Source organism: Ctenopharyngodon idella, chromosome 4 (genome assembly GCF_019924925.1).
Source record: "Ctenopharyngodon idella isolate HZGC_01 chromosome 4, HZGC01, whole genome shotgun sequence".
Lineage (NCBI taxonomy): Eukaryota > Metazoa > Chordata > Actinopteri > Cypriniformes > Xenocyprididae > Ctenopharyngodon > Ctenopharyngodon idella.
This window is the reverse complement of record NC_067223.1, coordinates 6,494,051-6,508,187: the sequence shown is the minus strand read 5'-3', so window position 1 is coordinate 6,508,187 and position 14,137 is coordinate 6,494,051. Positions and strand designations below refer to the sequence as shown.

The following is a 14,137-nucleotide window of genomic DNA, read 5'->3' as shown; positions in this document are numbered from 1 at the left end:
TAAAGTTCAGCACAATTTCTAGGTCATTAATCAAATTTGACATTGATCACATGAATATTTGTTTAGACGGTCAGATTTCATTCGATTAAAACCTCAAGATGCTCTTTGGATCATCACAAATCATGCTGGAGAACATGATCAACAGATTTTAAACAAAAATGTGGAGTTCATGCATCTGTCAAGATAGACAAAAAAAGAATACTAAAACCTTTTACTGTTTTTTACTTGTGTTTTGTCAACATGATGATATATTTTGTAATGTGACATTTTCTATGAAATAAAAAGCAACGATACAACCATTTTCACCAGTAGTCTTTGATTTTGATCTCTATTTTTTCTCAAACATTCGTAACCCCTCGCACAACTACATGAATTGACCTACTGTCATTGGAACAGTTACACCTCACCGTATCTCATGATTAAAGTGTAAACCTGTTCAATGGCCTTCACTTTTTTTACGAGAAATAGAGCAACTGACAGCAGACATCTCCGCACCTGCTATACTTCAGCTAATGATGGTTCAAAACCACCAAGGCCATTTACGCACATTCGATTACTAACATCATTAAGAACCTTATGGGATTATTAAAAAACGTTGCTACTGATAAAAGCAGGCAGGTTGTAATTTACATTAGTGGTGAAACAATCCATAGATCGTTAAGCTCTTGAATTACGGGTACTCTTGAAAGCTTGTGGAGTAGTTAACAACCATAAGGTGGCGCTGTACACCAGAGACTGGAGCCATATTTCTTCAGAGTAAAAGAGCCGTTCAGCGACAATAGGCCCATTATACCGAGCTGCTAAACACAGTGATTCTTATTTCCTTCAATCACCATCTGATAAACTTTGTTTATATCCATATTTGCTTTGCATCAATACTGCAGGTAAAAAGTTAAAAGACGAGAAACCTGTCGCACGATCTTTGAAGCAACATTTTATTTGTTACATGATTTAAGAACTGGCTGTTTTATCGCTCCCGAAGCAAAGCCATCTTCTGTGTTTGTATTATATGTCTGTTCAAACAAAATCACAGAAAGAAAAAAAAAAAAAAAGACCTCATGTGACTTGCTGGAGGGGGAGAGATATCCCAGACTGATTACGACAGAGCGTGAATACAATGTTTGTAATGGACTTTGAGCTTGAACTTTAAACCACAGATTACACAAGTGATCGGTATCATAATATTATTCTCCTTTTCTGGGTAGGCCATGACTTCTTGTACTTTTTTGTTGCAATTATGAAAAATAAGAGGTAAACTTTAATTAGTTTTGATAGAAAAACCTAAAAACAGTTAATATGAATTTCAGTGAGCCATAAAGCTAAATCTATCACAATCACACAACAGCCTTTGCTAAGACCGCTAGCGGCTCTTGGTCTCAAGACTTGCCCATGACATCATCTTAGTGTTGAACAATTACTCAGCTCCACCCCACCTTTTGTCACCTGCCAATCATGTCTGGCTCCTATTGTGCCCATGGGAAACAAGTTAGTTGAGTATTGCTATCCCTAAATGACCCCACAGTCCTTCCTTCTGTCCTTTTCACTTCACTTCCTTGTCTATAAGAGTTTACTGGCTGAAGGATCTTAATTGTAAAGAAAATGTAGAAGAACATGCCTGTCTACTTCTGCCATCATAACCAATTACTAAAAAGACGTTTAGTGGTTAAAAATTATGTATACAGATTCATTTAAAAACTTTTCTTTTGTATTCAGTGGTCATACTTTTTTTTTTGTAATTTATGTACTACGTAAATTAGATATGGACACTACACTTTGCTGTGGGTCTGCCATACAATTCAGGTGAGACATTTAATGAATAAAAATATAAATCTAAAATGTGAAAATTTGAAAAATACTAAAAAAGGATACATTTGTCTTTCATCCATTTTCAGGTTAAAATTAAATAGATCTCATGGTATTTAATTAACACAAAATTGTTATCAATACGGCAAACAACATTTCTAATATTTTGAAGACATCTGTGTGCATTTTTTTCCAAAAGAAAGAAATTTTAAAGTAATAAAAATATAAGCACCTCAACATAGTCAACACATAATCACTTCAACTTACTGCTTTAAAAACTATATCTCAAACTCTCTAAGAACTTATTTTAATTCTTCTGAATAGTATCGAATTAAATTGTCTTTAGTTTAATGTCAATATTCAAGGGAAAGAACCATTTCCAAATTAAGCTGACTAATTAAAATGAAACACTAATGTTTTCTGCATGACCCCCCATCCCCCCACCCCAAAAAACAAACAAACAAACAAACAAACAAACGCAGGAACAAATACATGTTTTCATTAAAACATTTTAAAATACTGGAGACAAACACACACCTGTATGCTAGTGTCCATCAGCTTTTCTGCTAGAAAATTACAAGAAAATGTAAAAAAGTACACAAACATAATTTATATTTTCTATATATGAAAAAATAAAAAGGTGTGCTATTTAATAATTATACATTCATACTGCATTCGGATGATCATTACACAACTGCATTTGCATCAGTATTGCATTTTATGTAGCTGAGCTGAAATTCCATACAGCCTTTAGAAAGAAAAAACAAACAAGTGATCAAGGTTTTGGATAAAAAAAAAAAAAAAAAAAAAAAGTGAATTAAACTGACCGTTAAAATTACTTGAAAAACAAAACATTAAAATATTTAAGTGACGTTTATCAGAATCTATAAGGCTTCTAATTGTTTCGATCACATCCTGCAATAAATTCCACCCATGGAACAGAACTTCATCCAAATCAACTAATTATCAATTCACAGTGTGTAGCTGCTAAAATACACCTCTAAACAGAATGAAGGAGACATCTTTAGTCTAGACTGTGTGTGTGTGAGAGTACACAAGTATCTTTTGAAAAGGGTGGGGGTGGGGGGGGTCTACACCCTTAACTATTACAGACACACACACACTGAGGCGTGGGAACTCTATTCAGGGCTGAATCAGAGGTCTATTATGGAGCACATGGCAGCAAGTGTGTCTGGGTGTGTGTGAGAGAGTGTGTGTACGTCTGTACGTGACAGCGAGGGCGGGTGTCTCAGTTAGTGCACACATGCTCGCTGCTCTTCGGCATGTCTGGGAATGCCTTGCCACAGCTTGACATACAAGCATTTCTATTTTCACTGCAAAATTTTATAAAAAAAAGATCCTATGCAAGTACATTTCAAAAAATCCTAATCTTTAAAACGGTAATTTTCAGTTAATTTTTAAGACTAAATGTTTCATCTTTATTTACAGTTTAAATTTGTGTTAAAAACACATACATGTTCTCACACACACACACACACACACACACAAAAGAAAAATCTATAGTACAAATGACTAAAAGGGGTAAGTTTATCCTGAAAATCTCCTTTCCTACGCCAACCCCCTCTTCATTCTTTAGATGATGCCACCTGCTCTGTTCTTTACACTATACATCATCTCTGGAACACTCCATTCACAACCAAAAAAGGGGTGGGGGAGGGCACTGCCAACCCAATGTGCATTTTCTGTGCCAACACACTTCATCAGCACTGCCCCTGGCGTTCTCACTCGTGCTACTAAACAGCCTGCTATGAGCCAAAATCATTCGTTTGAACCAAGAAACACAACTGTTTACTTTTATGCCTGTAAATCCTACATGATATGCATTAATCAAACACAATGCTATTTTATGTAAAATGATCTTTAATCAACACTCAGCAATGAGCTGTTAAATTCTGAAATCTCAGTGACTCTAAACTATTATTCAATTTTTAAAGGGCCTTAAGACAGTTTTTTTTACGTGTGTGTGTGTGTGTGTGTGTGTGTTTGAGAGACTGTGTGTGTGTAACAGAAAAAAGAACACTGATTATTCTTTTCTAAAAACTCAAGCCTAAATTTCAAACAAAATACATCTTTACGAAATATGTTTAATCTTAAAATATTACATAAATCGTTCCGATTCAGCAAATGCCTTCTTTAAGAGTACAACTAAAAAAATGCAGGTTAAATTTTTTATAAAATCGCAAAAATTGTTTTCCGGTAAATTTAAATGAAATATGGGCAAAGTCGACATATTTAAATATGTGTAAATGTAAACAATAATATATTAGAGTCAAACTGACACAAATTTGAGTTGAATTGGCATGCCTTTGCATTTACATTAAAACTATTTAAAATAACCAAAAAAAAAAAAACAACAACAACAAAAAAAAAACTCTCATTGGAACATTTAAATAATTAACGCAAAATACTGCCACATTTCTTCTAATTTTAATGCATAACTGTGCAAACTAACCACTGACGTGGCATATAAAATGCTTTTATCCATAAGCGCGCATGTTATAATTCAATAATAATATAAAAAAGACATAAAATATTAATCGTAATGAACAGTTCATAAGATAAACGACAATGTGATAATCAAACATAAGGCCCTATGCAAATAGCTGAGGTCCATTCACTATGTTAAAGTGCTCCAGTAAACACACAACGAAGGCATCAAAAAAAAGAAAGGTTAATTCGTAAAAACCTTTTTCCGTTAACACGACTCAAAACTCTCACACCCAAAAAGTGTACCTCTTCTCAGTCACTAAAACATTAACCCCAAAACTATGCACTGTGGAAGGTCGAATACAGAGGAACATCATGTCTGTTAGGTGCTGATATGAAATGCCTTTACATACCCCTAACGCCATTTTCCTTAGGAATCATACCGTTCATAAAACGTTTTTTCTCTCCGTATAAAGCGTAAAACCAAAACAAAAATATTTCGCACGCATTCTAAAGACAAAAAAATCATTTGATTCGAGAAATACATTGGTGAAACAAAAAACAGACTAAATATGCAGAAATACCATATATAACTCAAAATTTCGCAACTTACCCCATAATATTCACATGCATCAGTAGAAACATTCTAGGACAAGTGCTGAAGGCCTTTTCTACTCACTTCACCAGTCCTGTGTTGAAGGAGAGAGCAAGGGAGAGAGAGAGAGAAGGAGAAGAAGAGGCAGTGAGCTTTCCATAGCAGGCACAAGGACCGAAGGAGGTAGGCCCGGGGGGCCAAGCCAATCCTCCCACCCTAGCTGCGTGTCCCCAGCGCTAGGCTACACGTCTGCCTGCGGTCCCCTGGTCTGGGACGACCGGGCCCCGGCCACAATAAGAGCCCGAGAGACGCGTGTGTCGGCCCATCTTGCAGTTAACAAGTCTTTGAATGAGGAATGTTAGCAAACAGACAAACAGAATGTCCGCTGCATGTTAATGTCCCAGCCAGTCCGATCGCAGCGTTGGCCCAGGCGTATGAATAATTCAGAAGCTTGAAAACCGAGCCCCCTCCCCTTTCCACCCCCCCATGACTGAAATGCCTTCAGTGGCTGAAGAGAGCCAGAGAAGTGAGAGAGTGTTGTGAGAGAGATAGAGAAGAAAAGTATTTCAAATCTTAGCTCCAAACATTTCTATTCAGCTGAACGCACGCAACCGCGCACGCACACGGTCACCACAAACTTCTTTCGTTTCATCGTGCAACATATTTCTTTCTTACGATCGAGGCATCTCTCACTCATTGCCTTTTTATGTCTTTTGTTTGGAATTGGCACCTGTCCCAGAAAAAGCTCCGACACCGCACCGCCCTCCCGCTCTCCTTTCAGAGAGAGGGAAAGAGCAAGAGAGAGAAAAAGAACTGTATGTGTGTGTATGAGAGAGAGAGGGCAAATAGAGAGAGAGAGAGAGAGAGAGAGAGAGAGAGAGAGAGAGAGAGAGAGAGAGAGAGGGTGGCGCTAAAGTGATAGAACTCCAGGCGCCTCCCTTCTCCGAGACACGCAACAAGCAGGGAGAATACAGCCATTTTCAAAGCTCAGCAACAGAAAGGATCCGTTAACCCCTGGCGAGGATGAGAAATGCCACACACCTTCGTCTGCTGTAAATGCACCGTTCGAAAGTGTCTCGAGGTAACGAAACCGCAAAAGAACACACCGACGAGCTTTAGGGAAGTGGCGAAAAAAGACGCGCTGGAAAAACTGAAGTGGCAGAGAAGCAGCTTGAGCCAATCGGTTGTGCTACAGGGTTAAAATCCTGCGAGTAGTAGAAATCCCTCCTTCTCTTGGCACAGACTGGGTGAAGGGGTGGGGACTGTACTGTGGAAACAGCGGTAGAGCCTTTTTTTCATTTCTATCTGCACAGAGAGAGAGAGAGAGAGAGAGAGAGAGAAAGAGAAGGAGGGAGGGAGGGAATTAGAGGAGAAGAGAGAGGGAAAACTGAAGTGGAGGGAAAAAAGTTGATGATGAAACCGAGAGGCAGTGGAGTACGTGAGCAATCTTTTTTTTGAATCATCGCTCCAGCCAGTGAGCGAGAGCTGGAGTAGGGAGGGAGGGAGGAAGAGCTGAAGAGTGGAAGGAAGCGTGACACAGACTCCGGTTCACCCGGAGAGTGCGCAGAAACATACGCTCACACCAGTTATGAACCATTCAAACACAATTTACAGAGCGTGCACACGCTTCGCTGCCAAAACCAAACTCAATCCTTGAAGCTGTCCTCTGGCTCGAATGCACTGAACAACTAAACAAGTAATCAGAAACAAGAAAGGGAAGGTAATACAAAAACCCTCAATAGTTAAAAGACGATGTGGGATTCTGGGAAGAGTAAAGTGCGTAAATGTTGGGGTGTCTTTCTACATCTGCAAACATTAACGGGACCTCCTCCCACTGCCCTGAGAAAGAGTTGAGAAGGGTGCATGGGTGAGACGGTCTGGAGGTGAAACATCTGTCGCATTTTGCAGGGAGATATCATCTGCAGTGTTCGCATACACACACACACACACACACACACACACTGCAGCCACGGCCTACCTGAGAATCTGCCCGGTGGAGGAATAGTTAGCTGAGCGCGCCACCAATAGTGTTTTCGATCTTTCAGGGTGCACCTCTGCCATGCCTCCTTTTTGAATCCAAATTCAATCGTGTGAGGCAGTCCAGTGGTGAGGATGCAGAAAACAGACTCAAGATTTCGTTATTCTGTGGCTTATTTTACCAATAATCCTTTGTGCAGCTACTGCACGCGTGCCAGTACTGTCGAGTGCAAAACTTTTTTGTGTTTAATCAATGCGCCGATTAAATACAAGTTCAAATAGACGATCTGTCTACTGCGAACAAGCCCAAAGAGAATGCAAAAACACATACCAAAACGTGCTTGTGTGGGGCCTGCGCCTGATTCTGTTCCCCCGACCGCCGGTGCAATCTCACGAACCGCTTTTCTGTGTTTAGCGAACTAAACAGTTGATAAAAGCATGCTCGTCGACCAGCGAACATGGCTGCACGGAGGGTGCTGCTGCTCATCAGGCTGTCACACACAGATACACACACACACACTGACGTGGAGGAGGGACCGAAAGCACCCGGTCCGCCCAGATTTCCCTGCCTCGTTCTCGGCCTCCTCTTTCTGGCTCCCTCATGGCACTGACCTCTCATTACACACACACATACACTCTCACACACATACATATTTGGTTCCTACATACCACACACCACACCCTCGATTCAACACCAAATCTGGGCCGAGTCGCACCCGTATTAAACCGTTACAGCTAAATCAAATTCTAATCGCCCACCCCTCTTCCTTTTTCAAGTCCGATTCCCTAATGGCAACAGGTCGTGCTCTGGCACAAGGTACGGCGCGTCCACGTCACATTGCGCCACGTCTGTCGGCCAATCACGAAGAAGGCGCGTCTCACAAGAGAAAATGTGCAACCTTCTCATTTTCTTAAACCACATTATCTATTTTATTTCTCATTCTTTGTTGCTGATTCTCAGGCGTTCATTTTCCTGCTTGTTTACTATAGGAGCTGCTAGTGGGGAGTCGGGAATTGGCGCACGTGTTGTGTTGTACATTGCATTAAAGTTCATTTGAGGATACAATTTTGGTTTTGGGTCAGCTGCCAACTCCCAAACAGTGAGCTGTTCTGTAAGGCCCCATCCTTCACAAGGCTCAGAGACTATGATCAAACGCCAATCAAAACAAACTCTTTATGGTACTTTTCAGGGCTCAACCTCAGAGCACTTTAATGCACCATCGCTGAGATCATTTTAAAAAGACTCTCATGTGATTTGAAAAGCATGCATGTGTTCTGGGGTTAAAGTTACCAAAGAGCGATAACAGCTACAGCGAGTTTCAGATCGCTGTCGTCACAAGGTTAAAAAGCACAGTGGACTGGTCACTTGCTCCAAATGTCGACATTTAATAAGTGCATTCAACACGGTTTATAGATACATAACAAAAAACTATCTTTTGTCGAGTGTTGTATCTATTGAATATCAAAAATGAAGCACAGAGAACGAAATGCTCTGCATACATTAATGCATGTCTAAAACCTTTTGGTTAAACACTGAATACTAAAATGATCATTAACCTTTTCAGACCAGAATCTGAAATTGATGTCAAATTCTCAATCTAAAATAATGAAGTAAACTTTATCACAGCATCACGGATCTTAATAACCATCTGTAGGAGCTTTCCAGTATATTTTCTTTTCCTCCCGAATGAACATCAGGGTCTCCAGCACAATCAACTAGAAAAACTTAAAAAAGCATCCGAAGGAATGTGTTGCACATGCACATCAATGAGCTGCAATTTTCCACTCATAATTATGCTTTTGTGGAGATGGCAATGAGTAAAAACTAATAACATAACATGAGCTTCTTTAACCTACAATTTTTCATCAGTGCTCTGGGAGAGCAAAAGAAAAAAAAACAAACAAAAACAAGTGTCTCAATATAAACAAAGTGACACTCCCATGAAGCAAAAAATTAATTAAAACACAACAAGACAAGCCTTGCACAGTTTACATAAGAGAGAAGCAAGAAGCGTCTCAGTCATTTTAGCCGGTGGCTTAGTTCATCAACTGAGAGTTACACTTCCACTTTAAGATATAGCAACAAGTTTAAGATCTAAAACGTCCATCAGCATCCAAGTCTCTGCAAAGGTCTAGAGTTTACATATGTATAGAGAGAAATTAATATTCAATAAAAAAAAAACATGACCAAATGGACTGAATGTGACGGCACAGTGACCAGATATAGAAGATATTCAAGCCAATTTAGCAGTATTTTGCGCCACATGACGGCAAACAAAACAACTGGGGAATTGATCAGAAAACCATAGAAAGATCTGGGGCTAGTTGCATAAACTGCTAAGACTAGTCTTACAAGTTAGTCATCAAATTTTTTTCTTACACATACATAAAACATAGATTGGTCTAATTTTATACCAAAAAGTAAGAGTGCTTGCCCCTTGGCAAACTGCTAGCTGGTCATACTAGGTCTTGTTGATGTCTATGTTTATGCAACTGGCCTCTGATTGGCCAATTTTTCTTCTCGGGACCCATAGGAAACGACATATTTTCAGACACCCTTTTCCGTCAGCGCAGAGGTAGCAATGAGCTCGCAGCAGTGGTGGTCTCTCCTGGGCCCCGTGGGCACGTGTCTACAGGGCTCCTCAATTACAGAGGTGAAATCTGAGGTCAGCCTCTGTAGAGAGAGGAACAAAGGGCACGACCCACAGGTCAGAAGTGCTAGACTGGGAGCAGGCCGGTCCCCATTGAGAGGGAGGGTGCTGTTTGCTTTGTGTAGGTAAAGAGTACTAAAACACAGACAAACAGAGATTAAGAGGTGAGCCCCTTAGGACTGTCACTCAGAGGGCCCCTCCATCAACTCCGATTAACTCCCTTGACCTCTGCCTGCCGTTAGAAGATGCTTAATGACCCTTACGGCTCGCCGCTGCACTGACAGAAACAAACTGACAGAGCGGAGCTCTGGTAATTGACTGACATCAACTGACAACATCATAATAATACATTTCTTTATAAACCATATTCAAATCTTATGCTGAATTTGGCCTTTAAATAAATGAATACATTAGGTTTTATTAAATAATTAAATAAAAGATTAAAAGCAGCAAATAACTTTAAAAAAATATTTTATTATTTGAATATTATTTATCAAAAATAAATATATAAAAATCAAATCAATTAAAAATAACTACTTTAACTCCTCACTGATATTGTCCGAAATGAAAAGTCTCTTTCAAACTATATCACACAATAATAATAACTACTATGAAATAAGAGTTATGATGGATTACATTAAGAAATATCAAAAGAAAATAATTTACTACAACATGTTTTAACTGATTCTGTGGATGTGATTCAATTTTACCACAAATATGGAAGATGCCATAATTACACACACACACACACACACACACACACACACACACACACACGCACACACACACGCACACACACGCACACACACCTTGTTCTTGTTGTTTGCCACGTGAACAACATTTATGTTTCCTTTTGTCCTGTTAGCTACTATGAGAACAACTGTTCTTCTGTTAAGTAGAAGAGTAGATGACATTTATTAATCATAAGCTACTGGTATGGTATTGTCTAAGAATTTACCATCCCTGCCCTACCAGAGCAAACTACTGCATTTTAAAAAGTCTACAATTCTATGGAAAAAACCCCCACATTTTTTCAAAATAGCTTTTTATAGGGAAGTTACAGTACTTCCATGTGAAGAAACATAAGCAACAATATCTCAGAAAGTAGAAAATAATTGTGTGTCCACGAGGAAAAAAAGTTCAAAAGCTCAATAATTCCAAATGAAATCAGTAAGGATTAACGTCAATGTTTCGGATCCATCGGGATACGACTGCATAATTTCGCAAGGGTGGGGCAGCTGTGCTACAGTAAAGGTCTGAAATCACAAAATGGAGGACAGTTAGACAACATGGCGGTCACCTCTGATAAGAGCATGCGCCTATGTCCACGCAAGCAGGATGAGGCTGTCTGCATGTAATTATACAGATATTTGTATTATAAATAAAAAGTATCATATTTTGGTGTATGAAGTCTTGATATTTTGTAACAAACAAACAAACAAAAAAAAAAAACATGCAGTGTGATCGGAATGGTTCTGCAAAAGAGTAGGCATAACCTTGAACGTGTGTGTTTGGAGTGCCAGGCCATTACACAGACGGTCAGCACTGATTCCAGAAAAAAAGGCTGCAAGGAAGAATAATTTTAAAACAAATAAATAAAATATGGCAAAAACAAATAATCAAAGAAAAAGTTACAAAAAAATCAAAAGAGAAATAAATCATGGTCTAGTCTGGGTTTGCATGCAAGTTACTTTCTGCAAGGTGTGATTTTCTATCTTACCACTACTATGATGACAATCACAAACCATTTAAAAAGACACTATTGTGAAAACAAAGGTATGAGTGTCATATTTATTATGAAATATATAGTCTCATTTAGATATATGAAAAAGAATGAGAGACATTAAAATTAGGTGTTTTGTGAGACTTTAGACAAATTTAAAGAAATAAAATCGGGGGGAAAAACACTTTTTGCAAAGATTTTTTTTTTTTTAGTTTTACACATTTAGAGAAATAAAATTTTAAAAGTGCTATGATATGAAAATTATTTTATGATACTGCAGTCTATGATCAATTGCTTTGTAGTAGTAACAATGTTGAAAAGTTGTTTCCATAACTTTCATTCAAGGGATTTATTTTTTTTTTTTTTTTTGCCTTACTGCAGATAAATTTACTGTAATTTAATAGTGTCATCACTGCCCCTGTTATTTATAACAGACAAAGCAAATAGCAAAGCAGAGCAAACGGAGATACAAAACGACCACAATATGTCAAAGGCTGAATGACATTCAAATGTTATGATGAAAAAATGGAAAAGTCTGTATGTTTTTTTTTTAAAACACATTAGTGCTATTTTATATTTATTATTTTAATATAAAAAGAGGAAACCTTTTTTAGTGTCCAAAAAAGAAACAGGACTACAGAAAACTATTGAGGCAAAACGTCAGTGTCTGGCGCAATATAATTTGACTTTCTGTCAAAAGGAAAAAGGAATGACTATATAGATTTTCCCCCACTTCTACTTTTCCTGTTTAACAGAATGATATAAAGACTGTACAATTTACAATGTACAATTCCTTGCTTGAATAATTTAACGAACAACCTGAACTTGTTTTGTCCTCCTTTTTCTTTTACAGGCAGTGGAGATTAAACAAAGCCAGAAGTTTGTTCCTATTAGCAATTATAATAATAAAATATATATATATATATTTTTTAAAAAAAGGCAGAAGCTCTTAATCTTCAGAATTAAAATATTCCTAACACACTTCAGAATCATAAGAAATAAAGCTCTGTAGGAAAAATGGGTTTAATACAGTGATGAATATGCCTGGATGGCTCTTTTTTCTCTGATTTGCTAAAAATGAGAGACATTTAAGCATTTTATTTTAAATCACTGTGTATTCTGGTTGTAGAAGTCCTAAACTGTTCCTCGATGTAAACAGATTAACAGATAAATTCAGGTAACAGGAATAATACAGCAATAAAACTATTTAACTGCTTACTTTATCTAAAACATGCAACCTTTCTTTTTGTACCGTTTTTATATTTATTTTATTAGGTGTTGTTTTCTTTATTTAATAGTATTGCAATAATACAAAAATAAACTTTATTCTAATGAATAATAATGAATATAAAACCTCTGTTAATGCATCTTAAACTCTTTCTATTTTATTTTACTTCTTTTTATTCCTATTTTTTTAAATCAGTGAAATAACATATGCTAGGATTTTAGAGATGTTAGAGATATGTCTACATTATTTAAGTGCCGTTATGTGCTTTTTTTATACTATTCAGCAACAGTAACATTAATTAGGAATGAGTTCATCATGGAGGTCTCACTTCAACCGGTAAAAAGAAATTAATTTGCCAAGAGTTTGTTTGACCTCGCTACCGTAATTTATCTGTATCCGACAGCTACAAATACAATGAAACATTTTAAAAACTACTTTACTCTAAAAGTAACTCACCTTAAAATATTCAGTCGTGTGGGGAAAAAGGGACATAGATTAAAAAAAAAAAAAAAAAAGATAGACAGGACAGACTTTCTCCGTGTCCACTTCACTCGCATGGCCGCTAACTGCCTCATGCTCGAATCTCCAGAACTTTCTGCTGAGCACTAAGTGTTTGGAGAGAGGAGCAGGATTCTGTGGCACTTTGATTAACTCTGAAACTTCCAAAATTATCAGACAGTTTCATAATAAATACACACATAAAACAGCACAAAAGACAATTAACAGGTGCACTAATTTTGAGGGGATTTTGTGCAGCTCACAAAACTAAATATATCACTTTAAGCCAAAGGGGAAAGGGCATAAACCAAAAAAGTCATTATTCTAACAAATTACTAGCAAATATTTAACCACAAATGAACTCCAGTCCAAGGGTGTACTGAAATGTGAGTTTATAAAGAATAGTGTTAAATTATCATTTACTTCTGATGCATTTAAACATTTTAAAAGTGCACAAACTGTTTCAGGCTACGTACAACAAACCTTCAATCTCTAAAACTGCATGCACAAATTAATTGCTACGTCCGTATCCAAATATTTCCCTAACACGCAGGACAGGCATCATTCAGTGCTGTTTACTCCCCCCTAAATAACCTCTGATGCATGTTAACTCTCATCTCCACTCCAAACGGCCTGTCCATTCTGGTTTGCTTCTAATAATACATTTTAACACACCAATCCTTCTTTATTTTCCTGAGAGCTGTGTCTGTGTCTGTCTGTGTGTGTGTGTGTGTGTGTGTGTGTGTGTGTGTGTGTGTGTGTGTGTGTGTGTGTGTGTGTGTGTGTGTGTCTGTGTGTGTGTCTGGTGCACGAGGGGAACGGGGACAGTTCTGGCACTTAACAAGTTCTGGCTCTTAAAAGCCAGTACAGCCTGCTTTTGCATGTGCCACGTCACTTCGTCTCCGAATGGACGAGACCTCCAGGATTTGCCCCAGCTGAGCCTTCTACACCCAGTCAACCCTCTTCCCCCACAACCGACAATGACCGGAGCGAGGGATGTGCCGGACGCAACCCCAGCGGAGCACTTTGATGGATATCGCACCCTCTGAAAGATGAAATTCTTTACATCATTTTTACATTTTTGTTATTTCCTCTCTACATTAAAGACATAAGAGAGGTATGGTTTTAATGATAGCAAGACCATGAAATAAACTTTCCAGTGTAATTTCCTTTTTTTAATTGAGCGCAGCTTTAGACTAAATTTAGTCACTATG

General features: G+C 38.0%; 1 protein-coding gene across 1 annotated transcript in view; it reads right to left on the bottom strand.

The window, feature by feature from the left end:
- Nucleotides 1-14,137, bottom strand: part of pparaa (peroxisome proliferator-activated receptor alpha a) — a 56,002-nt gene that overhangs the window by 25,701 nt on the left and 16,164 nt on the right. Inside the window, exon 4 of the mRNA XM_051892469.1 lies at nt 4,865-4,940. The gene's annotated coding sequence lies outside the window, so the exon portion shown is untranslated. The remainder of the gene's footprint in view (nt 1-4,864; nt 4,941-14,137) is intronic.